Source organism: Leptonychotes weddellii, chromosome 5 (assembly GCF_054177405.1).
Source record: "Leptonychotes weddellii isolate Sample4059 chromosome 5, ASM5417740v2, whole genome shotgun sequence".
In the NCBI taxonomy this organism is placed as follows: domain Eukaryota; kingdom Metazoa; phylum Chordata; class Mammalia; order Carnivora; family Phocidae; genus Leptonychotes; species Leptonychotes weddellii.
The window spans coordinates 138,682,485-138,702,872 of record NC_138373.1 but is presented as its reverse complement, the minus strand read 5'-3'; positions in this window follow the sequence as shown (position 1 = coordinate 138,702,872).

Sequence of the window (20,388 nt, the reverse complement as noted above, 5' to 3'; positions counted from 1 at the left end):
AGAGGAGGCAGGGATGCAGGTATTGGTCTCCTGAAGATTCATCACTGTAAATGGCACACAGAAAGCCATGCCTGAGAAAGAGAATGTGAACGCCTTGGGTTGAGTGGAGACCAGGGAAAGGGGCAGGGAGCAGGGGCCATGCAAGAGCCCATGAGTGTAGCTAGATAGAAGGTTCTCTGGTAGCTGCTGAAATGTGGAGGAAAAAACAGATCCTAACACACTGCAGAGGTTTTATCTGTGAGATCGATCTGCTAATTGGTTTCTACTGCAGTGATATGGCAGGACTGTCCTTTAACTCACAGAGACAGAGCCACATATGTGCAGTCAGAACATGGGCACAGGGTTGTTTACCCACCAGTGGTGATGACAGGGGCCCTGAGACATTAAAACTCCAGCTACCATGTTTCCCTACGACCTACGCACATTTATCAGTAACAGACCAAGGTTAGGAACAGTAAACAGTTGAGAAACAGTTTGCCTGAGTTTATGCTCTTCGGCTAATTAGCCTACCGGCACAGCATCGTTAATGGATAAGGCCTCTTCTAGATAAGATCCCATTTCACCTTTGATTCCCAGGCTAACAGGAACCATCTCTTGGTCACTGCCATTAAAAGCCAGGCCTTCGCTGGGAAGACCCAGTTCTAAGCTGACGAATCAGAGCCTGATTGGCAACTCGTTTCTCCCAGGGTCTGGGAGCTCTGCTCTGGGGATGTTGGGTTATTGACTCGCGAGGCCTGAGGAAGAACTCCTTGGTACTCCAGAATGCACCTGCTTCAAGTAAGGGATCCAACAGCTCCAGCATTTATTTCCTTTGACACCCTTTGCTGGAAGTGCTAATGAGCAGTGAAAACCTGGACGAGAAGGCAGGCAGGCAGGCCCCGGGGGAGGCAGAGAACTAAGAGGGGGCTGGTGGAAAGCACCACTGACTAATCATCCCCTGACTCATCTGGATCTCTTGGACCATCTTTCACAGCTCAGTTGTTTTATAGAGCTCTGTGAGAACCTTCATCAAGGCTACTCCATCTTAGAGCCCACTTCCTGCCCCCTGGCAGGCTGTTCTTCACAGCCTAACAGTCGCTGAGAAAGTGGCTGGGCCTGGGGGCACTGAGTAACTTATAACAGGATATTTTCTCCCTTGAAATTTCCCCTCACCCTCAGAGTCTCACAGAAAGGGTAGCACCATTCATTAACCTTAAGCATGATTTTATTGGCACAATCTCTAACATTAGAGAAATCAACATTAAACTGGAAGAGTATTCTTTTCTGTAGTTGTGAACAAAATAAGGGGTGTGGAGGGAGAATCCCTGGGTTCTGATCCCACCATCCCACCCCAGCTGAAGGTCCGACATAGGACAAGTCACTCAACCACAACACGCATTTGTATCTCAGCTCTGGGATGGGAACAGCATCTGGGAGTACGGAAAAGGACTTTGGAAATAATAAAACTCTTTTGACTCCTACAAGAGAAGCCATGGCTTACAGAAAATGACACAGAATATGCAGCGAGATTCAAATCCATGCTCTATTCCTTAGGGGAAAATACCTAAATGACCTCTTAGAATCTTCATTTCTTAAGTCAAACAGAGAAAGACATGTATCATATGATCTCACTGATATGAGGAATTCTTAATCTCAGGAAACAAACTGAGGGTTGCTGGAGAGGTGGGGGGTGGGAGGAATGGGGTGACTGGGCGATAGACACTGGGGAGGGTATGTGCTATGGTGAGCACTGTGAAGTGTGCAAGACTGTTGAATCACAGACCTGTACCCCTGAAACAAATAATACATTATATATTAAAAAAAAAGAAGATAGTAGGAAGGGTAAAATGAAGGGGGGGGAATTGGAGGGGGGAGACGAACCATGAGAGACTATGGACTCTGAGAAACAAACTGAGGATTCTAGGGGGAGGGGAGTGGGGGGATGGGTTAGCCTGGTGATGGGTATTAAAGAGGAAACGTTCTGCACGGAGCACTGGGTGTTATGCACAAACAATGAATCATGGAACACTACATCTAAAACTAATGATGAATGTATGGTGATTAACATAACATAAAAAAAAAAAAGGATCTTCATTTCTTCTTCTGCATATTGTGGAGAGCGCCACCTCCAGGGACAGTTATGAGGATGCAGTGCCATAATGTATGGAGAGGGTTTTTGTGAACTCTGAAGCCCAAGGCAGATGTGAGTTGTTGTTCCCATAACAGTATTTGATAAATCACTAGCCAAGTTCAACTCTGTGTTTTGAGAAAAATACAGAAAGGACATAAAAAGGAGACAGAGACAACAGTGCTAGACGCTGAGGAGATTATGAAGATTATATTTCTCTATGCCAGTAAATTAATTCTTAATGGAGAGCTCCCAAGGAGAGAAATAGGCTAAACCTGAGAGGCCAACCGTAGCGCTTTCCAAAGAGAAAGTCATTTTCCTCAGATCAAGTCTGAACTTTGCCAGGCGTGGTTCACTGGATATTTGAGCCTTGAAGAGGCTCCAATCCCATTGTATGGTTGTAATTTGCCTCAAAAAAAAAAAAAAAAAAAAAACCCACAACAAAAAAACAACTTTTTTTTCTGTCAGCAACATAAGGACTCTGAAACTCCAAGAGTTGCAACTGCTTTTGTACAACATTCTGCAGACACTTGAACTAAACCAGACGACGACGAAAGAATGTAATTGTTGGAGTTAGATCAAATTTAATTCTAGGCCACTGAGAACTTGCACAACCAGGGACACACTGCTCAACCTCTCTGCGCCTCTTCCCTCAGCTATACAATAAAGACTTTGATACATTCACTCCTCATAGGTCTGCAGTGAGGGTCATCATGCCAGCCAAACCCTCAAGAGAGTGCTAATTAGCCTCAGTAAAAGAATCCCCCCCAAAAAGAGTCATTTACTGCATGAAAGTAAGAATGGGGATCAGAAAGAAGTCTCTATGTGACTCTAAATAACAGGTATTATTAGTGGTTCATGGATTAATAATTTATAGATATGAACCAATTTTACAGCTAATCTCTTACTTGTTTTCCTTTTCCTTCTCTTTTAAGATCTCTGATACATAAAGTTTAGTCGAATCTACTCATCCCCTAGCCGCCATGTTAAAGGATTCAATGTATATCCTTCCATTTCACCTTCCACGCATGCGTGCCCTAGACAGAGAGAGACTGAGATTGAGCTTTTGATTGTTTGCCTTCGCTTTACTTATCGATGCCCCTCGTGACAGACATATCAGGGCTTACCCAGGGCTTGATAGTCCACAAACACCATTGCATTGAACTTCCATATGGCCTTAAGCTGGCTTGTCAGAAGTCTGTTCTCAGGAGCTGGATTTCTAGGTTATGAGACATGCACATGCTTAATTGTACGACATACTTCACATTCTCTCTAGAATGGCTGTTCTAATTACGTTTCACTCTGAACTGCACGAAAGGTGCCTGCATCCCTGGAACTTTGCCAGTACTTGATTTGATTTGGCTGTCTAGTTTTTGCCCATTTATTGGGTCTGAAGCGGTATCTCATTTTAATTTGCATTTCTGTTTACTAGCAAGGTTGAATACTTTGTCATTTGTTTATTAGTCAATTAGATTTCCACTTTGGAAGTTACCTATTATCTCCATTTTCCATTTTTCTATTTTTTTTAATTGCTGACTTACCATAATTTCTTGCTTAATTCTAGATAATTAACCCCCTGTTGTTTTTAGATACCACAGATATCTCTTCTATTGTCAACTTTGTCCATATGTCCTGAGTTAAGCAGAAATGTTTGGTTTTGCCATAGTCAAATCCATCAGTATTAGGATTTTTGTTTAGGGTTCTTGTTTAAGAATCTCCTGCTTACGAAGATCACAAAAATAGCCCTTTACTTCCTTCCAGAGTCCTGAACCATCAGTAGGCGACACTTAACTGCTGTGTGAGGTACGAGCCTCTCCTCTGTTGTCTTTTTATGTCCTATAGCGGGAATGCTTCTATTTCCCCTTACTTATTAGGCACTGGCCTTTCTCCCCTCCTGTTTCAATACTTGTTCTCAACTGTTTTCAGAAGAGCATGGATAAATATATTTATATATTATTGGCTGTTAAGATTTAAGTGCATAACACTTCTCAAGCACATCTTCAGTTTGAACAGAGAACATTTTAATGAAGTACTCCAGTACACGCAAGAGTGTGGTATTAAAAAGAAAAAAGAAAAAAAAAGGCAGTGGGGGGAGGGTATGAAGCTCTGTGTTTAGGCAGACCTGAGTTTGAAGGAATCCTAGCTTTGACTATGACTTTGTAATGTTAATCAACTCACTTAACTTTTCTGTTGGAAATAGTAGTAGCTGCCATATAAAATTTATTGGTTAGAAATAATAATGGAAATAGCGACTACTACATAGCTTCTACTGGCTGAAAAAGGCTAGATTATACTAAGGCTGTAAATGAATGCTGAAATCTCAAGGGCTTAACAAAGCAAAGGTTTCTTTCTCTCTCACAGAGAAACACGTCCAACATGGGTTAGCTACAGGTGGTCGCTTACGCTGACAGACTGGCCGATAGAAGCTCCCTGTCTAGAATGGTACTGGTCACACAGCTGAACGTCAAAGATGCTGGGGTGCACCTCCTGGATTCCTCACTCAGGATGGAAGTGCTCACTCCCCCAGGGGCCGGGAGTGTTGACTGGGGCAGCTTAAGCCTGAAAAGTTCCACAGCCCTCAGTGAAAGAGAGATGCCACTCCCAAGGCTTGCCCCTCCCCCAGGGCAGCCTGCATGGATAATGATCAGCTAATTTAGGCTAGAAAGGCCCAGCCCCCTTTCCTCAAATGAGGACAACTCTGAGGGCCATCCCCATGCCAGAGCTCCATAAGGGACTGGCCAAGTCTTCCGCTTCTGCAATCCTGCTTCCCTTACACCTTCACAGGGGTGGTTCCTGAACACACCCACCAATGAGACGGCTGCACACAAATCCCTGCCTCAGAGTCAATCTCCTGGGAAATGAGACCTAAGAGAGTTGGTACTGGGAGGGATTCTAGGAAGCTGACTCTGACTTGGGACTTGGGAGGACAGATCGCCTACACCAGGGAAGCCCCATCACTTCTGGTAATTGAAGGACGGATGTCCCCGGGCATGCTGTAGTGGTACAATTTTTAAAACTTTCACTGAGGGTGAAACAGAATGGAATAGAAGTGGAAGTAAAATCCACTGGCAGAAGTACTAGCTGAGGAGTCTGAGAGGTTTGGGGAAAGACTGTGGAACTGAGTGGCTCTTACTGGGTGCTATCAATGAAATGGAAAAAGCCAAAGTCTGAGGATGGTTTATCTCCAATTGAAGGTGAATTACGAAAGCCACAGGGCTTTCTTGGCAGCGCCAGCAAAGGCTCTTATCTCCTGTAGCCTAGGCAGAAGGAGCTGAGGATCAGGCCAGGACAGGATGATAAAGAGATAAGAGCTCCAGTAAAGGCTGAATTTTCAGCCCCAGCAAGGCTTCGGTACCAAGGTCAGGGACCTAATTGGAAAGAAGTAGGACCCCAAACCTGGGATGGTGACATCTGGATCAATGCACTTGAAAACCTTGATCGTCAGATTTCCCTAAACCTCTCATTCCGCTCCACCCCACTCACCAAGTGACATGGAAGGCTGCCCAAGCTGGTCCGGGCTGCAGTGCAAGGAGTCATGCAACCTGCTGCTTGGGTCATAAAACAGTGCCTGTGGTAAAAGAGATATCTGTGGTGGGGAAAAAAACTCTGTGTGGAGTGTATAGTAAAGAAATTAACCCTGTACAGAGAGGTTTCGTCTTTGCCCTGGCCTCCTGGAAGGTAATCCCTGTTTGTCTGGAAGTCTTGGGCCAGCCAGACAGTAACAACGTGATTTCAAGTGAGGGCTTTGAGTCATGTGCTATCAGTTGCCCTGGAGACAGATTGAGCATGTGGACAATCAATCTTATCTTTCTAATGGATCCCAAGAAAAACTCTGAAGACCAAGGTTTGGATGACTTCCCCAGTTGGCAATTCTGTGTGTGCACTGTTACACATCAATGCTGGGAAAGTAATGTGTCGGGGCTCCTCAGAATGAGAACAGAGTAAGTTCTACATTTGGTACTTCCCCAAACTCTGCCCTATGTACTTTTTTCCTTAGCTGCTTTTAATCTGTATCCTTTCACTGTAAAAAAGTCCTAACTGTGAGTATAATAGCTTTCAGTAAGTTCTGTAAGTCCTTCTGACAAATTATCAAAACTGAGAGTGGTTTTAGATCCCCCCACCCCCCAAAAAGACATGAAGTTGAAGTCAAAAGTGAGAGTAGTTTTGTGGGTGGGCTATTCCCTCTAACTTTGTAGTAGGCCTAAACTCCTCACATGGAGCTATGGGGCAAGGCCCAATAGGAGAACCACAGTGTAGACCCCTTAGGATTCTGGAGCCAGGCCACGACATCTGTATTGGGGAATTATACACTATCCAAAAATAGTTCTTGGCATGTTACTGGGCCTTAGAGATGAGTCTCCAAACACAGGGATCATATGTCTATGCATCTAGAAGGGCTGATCATGAGCTGGCCCAAACTGTAAAATTACACAGCCCAGTAACAATCCATCACAAGATAGAAACAGTACATTAGGGGTCAGTCACAAGAAGGGTCAGAGAGCACAAGTGAGCTGTACTAGCAAGTGGTCCCGACCCCCATGTTACTGCTGTTGCATCATTACTTCCCCTCACACCAATGGTCCCACAGTGGGGTCCCTTATAACCAGCCGGTAGGAAAAGAAAAGAGACAGAGCTTGGTTTACAAATGAGTTTTGGTTTGTGTAAATACAAACCAAAGACAGACTTACACTGTCCTGAAAGACAGTAGTGAGAGAAAATCCTCCCACTGGACAAAACTGTGGGTGGCTTATGGGGCCATCTGCTCTGTGTGATAAGAGCATATATAAACACTTGGACAGTTGTGAATGTTTACATTGGTTGGTTAAGGGTCTGGAAGCAAAAAGGTTGGAAGGTCAAGGAAAAAAGGTCTTGGAAAAAGTCTTATACATGGACCTTTGGGACATATACAATATAAAAGGCATTTACTGAGCCATCCACCTGGCAAGAGAGACAGAGAAGGACATAGGATGGCAGAGTAAGGATAAAAGTCAGAGAGAGATTTGGGGGTGCCTGGGTGGCTCAGTCAGTTAAGTGTCTGACTCTTGATTTCTGCTCAGGTCATGATCTCAGGGTTGTGAGACTGAGCCCTGCATCAGGCTCCATGCTCAGTGGGGAATCCTCTTAAGATTCTCTCCCTCTCCCTCTGCTCCTCCCCTCAACTCATGCACGCTCTCTCGCTCTCTAAAATAAATAAATAAATCTTTAAAAAAAAGTCAGAGAGAGATCTGAAGATGCTATAATGTTGGCTTTGAAGATGGAGGAAGGGACCATCAGCCAAGGTATGCAGGCAGCCTCCAGATGCTGGAAAAGTCAAGGAAACAGATATTTCCTAGTGCTTAATAGAAATTTCAATCAGGGCAATGAACTCTTCATTTACAAGGCATCACTAACATGTAGCATGAGATTTTGCACAAAGTAGGCACTCAATAAATATTAATGGATGAGTGAATGAATCACTGAATTAAATCTTCACATTCATGATTCTCTGCAATCATGAATTATGCATGAGCTCTTTTCTGTCTTTGGAATGACCTTCCTCCAACCTGATAAATCTACAAAAGTTCACCCCATCCAAAATAAAGTCATCTCTACCGTAAAACCCTCCTACTCCTTAACACAGTTAACTTCCAAATGCACTCCCTTTACTATTTGTACATACTTCCTCCACAGCATTTACTACAGTGAACTCTGTTTATTTATATACATGTATATCTCTTAAGATTGTGAGTAGCTTAGAGAAAAAGGGTGATGAATTATTTATTCAAATATCCCCTAGAGTCTTAGCATCGTGCCTAGCACATAATAAATTGTTGAACATTTGTTGAATGAATAAGTGAATGAAGAACGAAGGAGAGACAATTTCAAGTCTATGCAGAATGAGTTCAAAACCCAGGGGAGGAAATCCGTATAAACCAGATAGAGAAGGGATTTCCCTGAGAGAGAACCTGGGACAAGATTTGGATTTCTGGGGCCAGCCAGAGGAATGTCAGAGAGGCATCTTTACAATAGCCTAAAACCCAGGAGAGTAATGTCTAAGGGTAGAAATGACAACTTGAGCCTGACTGGTCCATCTTTGGACCATGAGATTTAGAAAGGAACCATGGATTGCATCAAACATCACAAAGCTCCCTGGCCTCAGCCCTCCAGGGGCTATACCTGAGCAGTGGTCACTCTAAAAGACAGGGGGACACAGGCTCTAAAACCAGGCTGCCTGGGTTCAAATCTTACCTTTGCCACCTACTAGTTGTGACCTGGTGCTCAGTGTTCACATTTTCTATGCCTCAATTTCTTCATCTGTATATGGAAGTAGTAACAGTATATATAACATAATAGCATATAATTATTAATTATAGTATATTATAGTATATAATAGTATATTATATAATAAATATATATATATTATACAATACTAAAAAAAACCACTCTATATATATAGGGTGTTTTTTGTTTGTTTTTTTAGTTTAAATAGGTCCTGTGTTTAGAATACTGTCTGGCACTTATAAGCACACAACCAAAAAGAGACTTCTGAATACTATCTAAAAAACACCGAAATGCTGACTTGGACTGTTAGAGAACTTGGTAAGATTTCTGCAAACTTTTTAACTCCCCAGGTACTTTTAATTTTTGCTAACCTTTATATATAGTCCCACAGAGGTCAGCGGTAAAGTCTCTAAACAGTCTCTCAGAGTTTATCTGGGGGGACATTAATAAAGAGCGGGGCTAAAAGGAATCATTCAGCTACCAGATCTGTTGTGGAAGAAGAGCAGCCCCTCACATAAAGCAGATACTGGAGCCTGAAAGAAGAAAGGGGAGGAAGTCAACCCCCCAGGCCATGGAGCCCACACGCAAAGGGGACAAGGGACTCCCCAGGATGGAGACGTGGCTCCAAGGCTTTAAGCTGCAGGCACATGGCTCCCCGAAAATGTCCAAAATTAACCTCATCTCTGCCTCCAAGTGTCCCATGTCCAGCAGGCAGTATATATCACACTAATAAACTTGAAGCTGTTTTGTTATATTATCCTTCTCTTTTATCCCTCATATCAGGTCTGTCACCAAATGTTAACTATTTTTTCTATTTCTTTTTTTTCCCCATTTTATTATTGAAGTATAAAATACAGAAAATTATATGTTCGGCTTAAAGAACAATAGCAAACAAGCACCCATTTATTCCTCCATCCAGGTTAAGACACAGAATATTGGCAGGGCTTTTAGTGTCCTTTACGGGCTCCACCCGGATAATCCTATCCTTTGTTACTTCACCGGTTTCCATGGATTCACCTTCACTGCTGTAACTCCACTGTTGTCAACCAGACTATCATTACCTCAGACCAACATCAAAGTTGTAACTACTTCATTCATTCATTCATTCATTCAAAATATAATGAGCACCTCCTACTAGATGAGCGGTATGCTGGGCCTTATTGAAATCAAAAGCGAAGCCCTGCCTTCCAGGAGCTCAGATTTGAAGGAACAGACAGACCAGAGATGGACAAGTACAACCGAATGTCATGAACACAGGACCGAGGTAACAGAGATGCTTTGATGGCTGGGGAGAATCCTGGTTCATCTCCCTGTGGCCTCCTTCAAACTCTCCAGCACTCCATTTTTATTATATTATATATGTAGTCTAGGATTAACAATAATTTCCCTCTACCTAGTTTTATAACCTTCCAAAATCTGGCACAAAGGAACATGCATCAGGCATAGATCTGAGTCTAAGCTCTACCCCTTACAAGCTGTGTCACCTGAGAAAGTCTACTTAACCTCTCTGAGCTTCAGGATCCTCATCAGTAAAATGAGAATCATAGTAACATTTCCTGCTGAGTTATTGTAGGTATTGATCTCATGATGAACGTCAAAGTACTCTGCCAGCTAAAAAGCACTATGCAAATATTGTATGGGATGTTCTCTTTCCTCTCCTCTTGTCCTTGTTGAAATTTACCCACCATTAAAGATTCAACAATTATGTCTTCCATGGACCCTGAAGCTTCCAGTCAATCTCTCTGTACCCTTGACTCCTCTTGCTATTTTAGTCAGCACCACATATTTTGGGCCGGAATGACTTTGCAGGAGTGAGTTTAATTTCTCAAAGCAGACTCTGAGCATTTTGAAGGTAAGATTATGTCTCATATTTTCCTAGTGTCCTCCGAGGACCCAACACTCTGCTTGACGTCATTTAGAAGATTCTCACATGTTCATTGCTTATTGAGCAGAGTATGACTAGCACAGTGTTAGAATTCAATTATAGAAACACTGTCTTGATGGTATTTCTATATATTTCTGCCAGAAATTTGTTATGAAATTAAAATGGCTGCAAAATACCAGCAACACCTGAACATCTAATGTGTTGTTAAACTGATGTCAAATGAGGAATTAGAAGTTCCAGATTTTGACTTATATTCCCTATCACTGACTGCATTCCCTCAGACAAATGTGGCCAGATGCCTCAGTTTTGACACGTGCAAAATGAAGTCATAAACTGCTATCAATTCCGGGGGAAAAAAAAAAAACTATCGATATGTTCTATGAAGAAGGCTTTGGAATGCCATGATCTCCTAGAAATAAAGAAAGCAGTCAAACATTGCTTTGGGAAGACCTTTTTGGATATGACACCAAAAGCAAAGGCAACAAAAGCAAAAAGAGCAAAACCAGACAAGTGCGATTGCATCAAGCTAAGAAGCTTTTGCACTGTAAAGGAAACCATCACCAGACTGAAAATGCAAACTATGGATGGCAAAAATATTTGCAAACCATATATCTGATAAGAGGTTAATGTCCAAAATATATAAAGAACTTACCTCAAGAGCAAAATAATAATAATCATCATCTAATTTTAAAAATGGGCAAAGGGCCTGAATAAACATTTCTCAAAAGAAGACAAACAAAAAGCCAACAGATATACAAAAAGATACTCAATGCTACTAATCACCAGGGAAATGCAAATCAAGACCTCAGTGGAATACCACCTCACACTTGTTAGAACGGCTATTGCCAAAAAGATGAAAGATACCAAGTTTCGACAAGGATGTGGAGAAAAGGGAATCCCTATACACTATTTATGGGAATGTAAACTGGTACAGCCATTATCAAAAACCATATGGAGGTTCCTCAAAAAATGAAAAATAAAACTGACATATGATCCAGTAACCTCACTTCTTGTAATAGATCCAAAAGAAATGAAATCAATATCTCAAAGAGGTATCTGCCCTCCCCTGTTCATTGCAGCAGTATTCACAATAGCCAAGATATGGAAACAACCAAATGTCCATTGACAGATGAGTGTGTGTGTTTTATATATATATATAAATATATATATATATATATAATCGAATAACATCTCATTATATATACATGTATATATAATGGGATGTTATTTGGCCATAAAAAAAAAAGAGAGAGAGAAGGAAATCCTGCCATTTGAGACAACATGGATGAACTTGGAGGACATTACTCTAAGGGAAATAAGCCAGATACAGAAAGACAAATACTGCATGGCCTCACTTATATATGGAATCTAAAACAATTGAACTCATAATAACAGAGCAGAATGCAGGGGTTGGGGGGAAATGGAAGATGGAGAGATGTTGGGTGAAAGGGTATAATGTTTCAATTATACCAGAAGAATAAATTCTGGAAATCTAACAGACAGTAATGTAACTACAGTTAGTAATACTATAGCATATACCTTAAATATGCTAAGAGGGTATATCTTAAGTGTTCTCACCATCACCACCACAACAAAAATGGTAACTGTGTGAGCTGATGGATACATTAATTAGCTTGATGGCAGTGATCATTTCACAATATATAACAATATCAAAACATTAAGTTGTATACCTTAAGAATATACAAATATTATTTGTCAGTTATACCTTAATAAAGCTAAAAAAAGAAAAGCAGTCAAATATATTCAAGATATCCTTATAATAATTACTGTTTCTACATTACCCCAAATTAGCTGTAGATATCATCATACACATCCACCAACTCCATGGACAAGGTGAATTCTTAAATCTGTTTTACTTAGTCTAATTTAGTCAAAAAAAGTGAAAAGGCTTGTGGGGGCACACATGGAACTGGGAAGAGGGTAGCGAATGCTGGTAGAACAAAGAAAACTTCTTAATCTCCTATAGAAAGCCTCATTTTCTCCAATCCACATTCCTTCCTATGCCCCCAATAGTCAAGCTTTAACGTCAGAAAGAACAAATCTCTGAATGCCAGGAAAATGATGATTCCTTTCTCATCATTTTCCTTTGATTTTATGATTAGCAATTGGTAATCTAAAATATACCCTATACATCAGAGTCAGAATACTGACTTTTAATACTTCTCAGTTGTTCTGCTTTTAGTATCCAGAGTTTGTCTATATTTTGAACAGTTCACATTGACTATTGGTGTAACTCCGACCATGCATGAATTGTTGTTAAAGGTAAATAAATAAAACACTGCTGTTAATTAATGTGACTTACCATTTCTTAAAGAGAAGGTGCAGAGTGGAGCAGAAAAAGGTTAAGATTTATAACCAGAAAGACCCAATTTGAAATCCATTTACTTATCATCTAGATCATGGGCAAGTTACCTTCTCCAAGACTCAATTTTCCCACCTATAAAATTTATAAGACTGATGTAAGAATTAGAGTGAACGTCGGTAAAACATCCATCCTGGTATTTTCTGTGAATAGTTACACAACGAACGTTAAATGCCTAGAATGCATGCTGGTAATTTACGTTAAATTGTCTTTAATCCAGTTTTCTGTACTTCTATTTTAACTTGTCTTGACCCAATACCAGTGACTGGGGGGATGGAGGGGTAATCAGAATATCCTGGGAAATGAGGAAATAGTAGTATTTGAAGAAAGCATATTCAATATCACCATTGTTTTTAATTGGATCAGGTGGATTATTAGGGACATGTTTCCAGGCTCCCTATAGGAGCCATGGAATAGCGTCCTAGTAGTTTAGATTTTGTTTCAGGTAGGCTGTGGGTTTTGTTGTTTTTGTCACTGTTGTTTTAATGAACGCCAGCATGGATCATCGTCACCGTAGAACAACTTCCAAGCAGACATACTTTTAACAACCAGCATTAACTGCGGCGATAGATTTCCTGGTTGTGTCTGTGCTGCTGATGCTTATAACGCTAGAGTTCATGAAGGTGAAGAGTGTCTGACGGCATACTTGTGGCATTTGAAGATTTCATTTGACAGTATCGACTGCAGTGAACACCCACCAAACAACATTGATAAGAGTATCTCGTGTGGTTTTTGCTAGGCGGTCTGATACAATGAAAAGAGATTTGGGCTCAAAATTCACAACAGCTGGTCCCACCCCTGATTCTATGTTGGATTTGCTCTGTGACCTTGAGCATTTTATTAAAGCTCTTTGGCACTGGGCAGCATCTGTAAAATTGGGGCAGTATCATTGTAATACAGCTTCAACTCACAGTTCGGTGGCACGGCATTTCTATTACAATCTAGTGCGCACCAACAATGGGATAGCTCTACTGAATGCAGAATAAATCTTTGGCTGACAAACTGAGCTGGGAAGGCAGGTCACACACCCAGGGGAACGATGGGGAAATAAACTCAGGGGAATTACCATGCATTATAAAGAATTTTATAAATATAGTTTTAGATAGACTTGTATAATGATAATAAGAGACAAGAGGATGCTCTACTCAAATCAGAATAGGAGGACAAGGAGATTGGGTACTATCGCTAGCCTCCATTTTAACATTTAAAGCTACAATTATGGTGCTTTTGCTGGACATCACAGCCAGTTCATTTGTATTTTCCTGTCTGATTGGCTGAACCCAGGCTTTGCCACACAGCTTTTGGCTGGAATGGTAGGCACATCCCATGCTATCAAGACAAGTCACATATGCAAATTACCCTCAGATTCTGGCTCTTATCTGCTACAAACATGGTGGGGGGTGGGAGGAAGAGTGGTGGAGTGTCTGTTTATGAATTCAATGGCTTAGAGCCCAGGGAAATATGAGGATGCTTTATTGCTGCAGCTACCACCTCCTGATAAAGAGAAGAGAGATCGTGACCATGAGAAAGAGAACAAAGTTACTGCAATAAGCAAGGGTATCGGGCGCCTGGGTGGCTCAGTTGGTTAAGCGACTGCCTTCGGCTCAGGTCATGATCCTGGAGTCCTGGGATCGAGTCCTGCATCAGGCTCCCTGCTCAGCAGGGAGTCTGCTTCTCCCTCTGACCCTCCTCCCTCTCATGCTCTCTGTCTCTCATTCTCTCTCTCTCAAATAAATAAATAAAATCTTTAAAAAAATAAATAAATAAATAAGCAAGGGTATCTCCCAGAAGTGACACTCAGTAGGAGCGTGTGCTGGGGAAAGCACATGGACAGGACCAGAGGATGGATGAGAATCTTGTCATTGTCTCTATGAAAAAGGAGAGCAAACCCCAAAATGCAAGCAAGGCGCAATGAGAGGATAAGGTGAAAATCAAAGTACGGAACACAGTATCATTCCTGGCCATGGTGCATGGCCCAGGTCAGCGGCGTTCAAGGTGTGCTCTCTACACTGTAATGTGCACAAAGCCACATAGCTAGAAAGTGGGAGAGTAGGGATTTTAACCCTGGAAATTAGGCTCTAGAATCTTTGCTTTTTAACAACCATATGATGATGCTCACAGTTGTGGACTAATTAAGCAATAATAGCTAACGTTCACGGGGAATTTACTATATGTCAGACATTATGTTGAGTACTTTATATCCCTATTCTCTTTAATCGTTGTCACATGCCTATGAAACAGAGCCTAGGGCTACCCCCTCTCTTTTGGAGATAAGGAAATAGAGCTTCTAGGGGTTTATCACCTAGCCTAAGGCTACACAGCTAATAGGCAGTTTTGTTTCCAGGTACTCTGCTTCCGGACCCTGGATATATACATAACCATCCGGGTCTCTTTGTACAGGAAGAGTCAGAGAGGAAAGAACACAGCAACAAAAATCATCAAAGAAGGCTTCAGAAGAGAGAGGCAGCCTACGCTGGACTTTAAGGTTTGGTAGGATCTGAATAAACAAAAGGTACAGAGCAGTTTTGCTTATTTGGCACACACACAAAAATTTTTTTTATTTTGTTTTAGTGTACTTCCACACCTTAAAAAATCTAGAGATTTCACACAAAATCTGAATTTCTAGCTTCTAAATATGTAGAAGATTTGTCAATACTGAGCTACACTATGACATGGCGTCCATTCGCTAGGGCCTAGTAGCAACGGGGCCCTTTCGACCTGCTATGCCCTCCCCAGTTTGCCATGCTCCCCACCACTCCCTGCTGTCTCACACCCATCTGCTTCACTCATTCACACTGCATGGCACCTGTGGGAAACTGAGACTGCACGTGGAGGCAGAGAGTCTCAGGCTGGGGAGAAAGCATGATGGAAGGTACGAAAGCAGAGATTATCATGTCACGGGCGTGCGTGTGTGTAGTCCAACTCAAGAGAAAAAGTAGAGGAGTAAGAAGTAAGTGATGGCACTGTTTAGAGCTGAATGGAGAGATGAGCTGGGAGTTGAGCAAAGGAATAAAGGAAGGACAGTGAAGGATTTCAGCAGGGAGATTCTATGAGTGACTCCTCTCAGAGATGTGGTCCTGGGGGTGTGGCATTTCAAAAGTTGAGTTGGGTAGGAGAGATTAGACAGGGGAGAAACAAGTGGGACAAGACCTGAGGGGACACTGCACTGAGCCACATGAAAAGCAGTAAGAGTTTTAGACCAAGAAGGAGCCCCTGTTCCTGCCTGGTGCAGCCAGGAAATATTTAGCACCTTGTCCAGCTTTATTTACTTAAGTAGTCCCTGGTGTAGTAAACGGAGTGGGAAAAGGTGATGTTTGGGCTAGAGGGTGATATGGGAAAGAGATGATTTTTCACTACTAAACAGATGGGGAGACTGAACAGGAGAGTGTTGGCAAATAGAGAAATGTCACAAAAAGAGCCTGCAATAACAGCCTTAAGCCATAAGTGTCTCTTTTCCTTCCACACAGTCTATACCCACTCCTTGTAAATTCCTTTTTTTTAAAGATTTTATTTATTTATTTGAGAGAGAGAGAGAATGAGAGACAGAGAGCATGAGAGGGAGGAGGGTCAGAGGGAGAAGCAGACTCCCCGCCGAGCAGGGAGCCCAATGCGGGACTCGATCCTGTGACTCCAGGATCATGACCTGAGCCGAAGGCAGTCGCTTAACCAACTGAGCCACCCAGGCGCCCATAAATTCCTATACACTTAATAAAAATAGTATATGTGAAAGCAATTTGCATAGAGCAGGGCACATAGCAGGTGCTCAGTAAATATAAGTCTGACTCAAGACAGACATTTCAGTTTGCCAATCTGCATTTCTGTCAGGTCTGCAAAGACCAACTTCAGCTGTAATAGATTCAGTACTTTGAGGGCATCACTGCAGCTCAAGAGGAAGGAAACCACTAATGAGGAGAAACTGCAGCAAGAGGAATAGGATGAAAGAGTAACACATATTTTTATTCCTACGGGAAATAATTGCCTAGAAATCGCATAAAGTTTCTCAAGTTGAAAACGAATACTGTACTTTAAATTCCCTCTAAAGCCCATGATTTAGTGACCGCATTTTTACCCTGAGCTGAGACATGTGGCACAGTAAATACAATTACAACCAAAGTCAATATACTCTTTACATTGTGTATTTCCTCTCATCAGTGGGTTTTCAATGGGTGACATCAGTATAGCATTGAAGTACTTCAGCCCAAAGCATCTCAGTTATGGGGTCATGAAGGATTTCTTCCATGTTAAATTTTTTATGGGAACAATATGATACAGTAGAACAAGTATTAATATAGCATACCAAGGATTCTAATACTAACCTTGCCAGGTATTGAGACTTTGGGCAAATCACTTTACCTCTCTGGGTCTCAACATCTCCCTCTAAGAAATGAGATCAGAGAGCAATGGTTCCTAAATCCAGCTGAATAACAGAATCACATGGGGGGTGGGGGGTTTACAGAATTTTAGAAACACACATTCCTGGGCTCTCCAGCCTATTACTCAGAATATCTGGAGCCAGACCCAAAATCAGGCCCTTAACAAAGAACCACAACATCTCAGCGGCTTACGTCAATAAATATTTAGGTCACAAGTCCATAGGTGAGTCAGCTGGTCTTGGCTGGGCTCAGCTGCATGGCCCTGCTGATCCGGGCTGGCTCAGTCACATCTGGGGGTCAGCAGATGGTTGCCTGATGGGGGCTGGGCTCCGCAGGGGCAGCCCAGTTCTGATCCACGTGCATGCATGTTATCCTACTCTAGGGACCAACATCCTACATGATGGATGATTTCTCATACAACACCAAAGGTGCAAAGCAGCCAGCTGAACTCCACAAGCTCATTTCAAGCCTTTACTACCCCATGTCTGTGGAACATCAAATTGACCACAACAAAGTCTAGGCTAACATCAAAGGGGAAAAGTATGCTCTTCCCATGGAAATTAGGAGGAAAGATAGATATTTTTGAAGAATAATCCCATCTGTCACAGGATGCCAGGAAACTGTATTTTTTTTTTTTAATCCCCAGGTGACTTGGATACAGAGTCAGGAATAAATGATCCAAGGTATTTTCTAGCTCTATCATTCTAAGATGCTGTAAACTTATGAAGAGAAAGTGAAATTGGGTTGAGAATAAGGTGATCTGGGCGGAGAGAAATGAATCCTTACCACCATCAAGCAAAAGCCATTACCCATGGCACAGTGAGAGTCACAGCCAGTGACTTGTGGAAAATATGAGAGACTATCCTCTTCCAAGCGCTCATATGAGCTTCCTCACTTTGCTCCTGACAAACCCCTACCAGTAAGCTGTTAGGAGTCTCATCCTTTTCTCATCTTCTTTTAGACCAAGAAAATGGCCCAGAAAGATGAATCCTCTTGCTTCAGGCCACACAGCTCAAACATGGCAGCATCAGGATTCTAACCCTAGTTTGGCTCCCGAGTCTCGACTCCTTTCACTGCGGCTTTACCTGCCTTCACACAAGGTTACAGCAAGGACCCAGCCAAGCACAGCAGAGTCTGGAGACTGGAAAACTTCCTGAGAAGTTTCTCATCTCTAAAGTGGGCGTCACAGAACCTGCGTCATAGGGTCTCTATAGGAGTAAATGGGTCAATGTTTGTAATACTGTGCAGTGTGTATATATATACAGTCTAGAACATGGCAAAGGCTAATTAGGTGTCTGTTAAATAATGGTCTCATTGGGACACATTGCTTGTGTATAGGATAGAGAACAGTGATTCTCAGGGTATGTTCCTCAGACCATATCCCACACTGACTGGGACGGGGCCCAGCAACCTGTATGTTAACAAGTCCTCCGAGGGATTCTGATGCATGCTCAAGTATCTCAGGAATCTTGCTGTCCTCTGCCTCTTATTAGAAAACTCCGTAAGTCGATATCAAAATAATGGTATTTGCCACTTATTGAACCCTCCAAAGTATTAGGCACTGCACTAGGCACTTTTAATCCTCCCAACAGCCCTAGGAGGCCATCACTATTATTACTCCCAGTTTGTAGATAAGAAAATTGAGGCACAGAGCAAGTAAATATAAATAGCAAACTGGCCACTCTAGGATTTGAACCCATTCTGTCTAAAACCAGGATCTACGCTCTTCAATCTCATACCACATGACTGGAAGAGGGCTGTTGGATACATCAGGAACAGCTCTTAGACACAAAGCTCTGGCTTTAGGCACAAACCTGCCACCATGAGCACCCACCCTCCAGGGAGACGTCAGAAAGGCAAAGAGCAGTTGCTCTTTCCTGGGATTGGAAATCACACAGCGTCTCTTATCCGCTGGTACCTCAGTCTCTGCCTTGCTGGATGCTAGACCCCACCTGCCATAATCTCCCCAAAGGATAGTAACCCTTCCAGCCTCTACTGCCTTTCTAGACTCACTCTCTCTGTTTTTAGACCTTGGGTGTTCTGGATTCTACCAGACTTGCCTGTTTCTTCGGTCTCCAACTAGACCTGAGTTTCCTACCAGCCCCTCCCACATCTCTGACCTGTTGCCCGGCCAGCCCTGCACACGCCCAGCAGAAAACACATAAACCACTTCCCGACCGCTCAGAAACGCACACACGCCTACGCATATTAAGAGTTTTGTAAGAGATTCAATGGGCCGGCTCATTTGGCAAATTTTAAAAACCACACTATCTACGCTGTTTGTGCCTTGTTCTTAAAACAGAAAATGAAATATCCCGGTTTTTAGCAAAGAGACCATCTCTTAAGGGCAGCTGCCAAATCTCTGAATGTGTATGTCTTCAGGGACAGTGACAAGAGTCCCTGCCATTTGCATCTGAGCTATTTCGGCTTTCACCTTCATTCGGAGGGCCTCGATGCAGCTGTCTAGAGCACATGGTTATTTGTAAAGCGCCCCCTGCCAAATCCATGTGCCAGGTGGAGAGTAATAAAGGAAACTTTGATCTCACCTGGGACAGAGGCCAGCTGTGCTAGCCAAAGAAGCAGAGAAGAGAAAGAGCAGGGCTCAAAAGGCGCACCACCCACCCTCCGAAAGAGGCCGCAGACAGAGGGAGGGAGACAGACAGAGAATGCCTGCCCACATACGTTGTCAGGAAGGGCTGGTGGGTTCAGAGAAAGCCCCAGAGAGCAGCTGCTTTTGTTTCCTTGGAGGCAGAGCCCAGTAGGGAGTGGGGAAGACAGGAGTCCTGGAGACAATTACCAGAAAGGCACTCCCTGGTGTTCTAATGAGGCAATTAGAGCCTGAGGTTTCCACTGTCAGAGCAGGACAAGGCTCCAAAGACCCCAGCCCAACCCCCTCGTTTTACAGAAGAGGACTCCACTGAGGCCCAGAGAAGGAGAATGACTTGCCCAAAGTCACAGCGCCAATTAGGGATGGGACCAGAACCAGGTATCCAGACACCATGTCTCTGCTGGAATCGAAACCCCACCCATCCGGAGGGCGGCATCTGAGGGCAGGTGGGGGGTGAGGAGAAAAATGCTCATGGCAGCAAGAGGGTTTTCACTCTTTGCAGCCTGGGTGGGTTTCCTTCAGGGGGCACAATCGGTTCAGGGGGAGGCCTATTGCTGAAAAGAAGCCTGGGTCAGGGTGGGGAGGGAAAGGACCAGATCAGGGGTGGGGGTGAGGTGGGGGGCTGGGGTAGCCCCCAGGAGGCTGTGACTTTTACCTGTCTGAGCCAGATACTGCCACCTTGAACAAACACATGATTCATCTCTGCATTTCTAAGGAGCCCATTCCCAGGGCTCTCAGGGGGTCCTAAAAGGCACAGAGCCCTGAGATGCC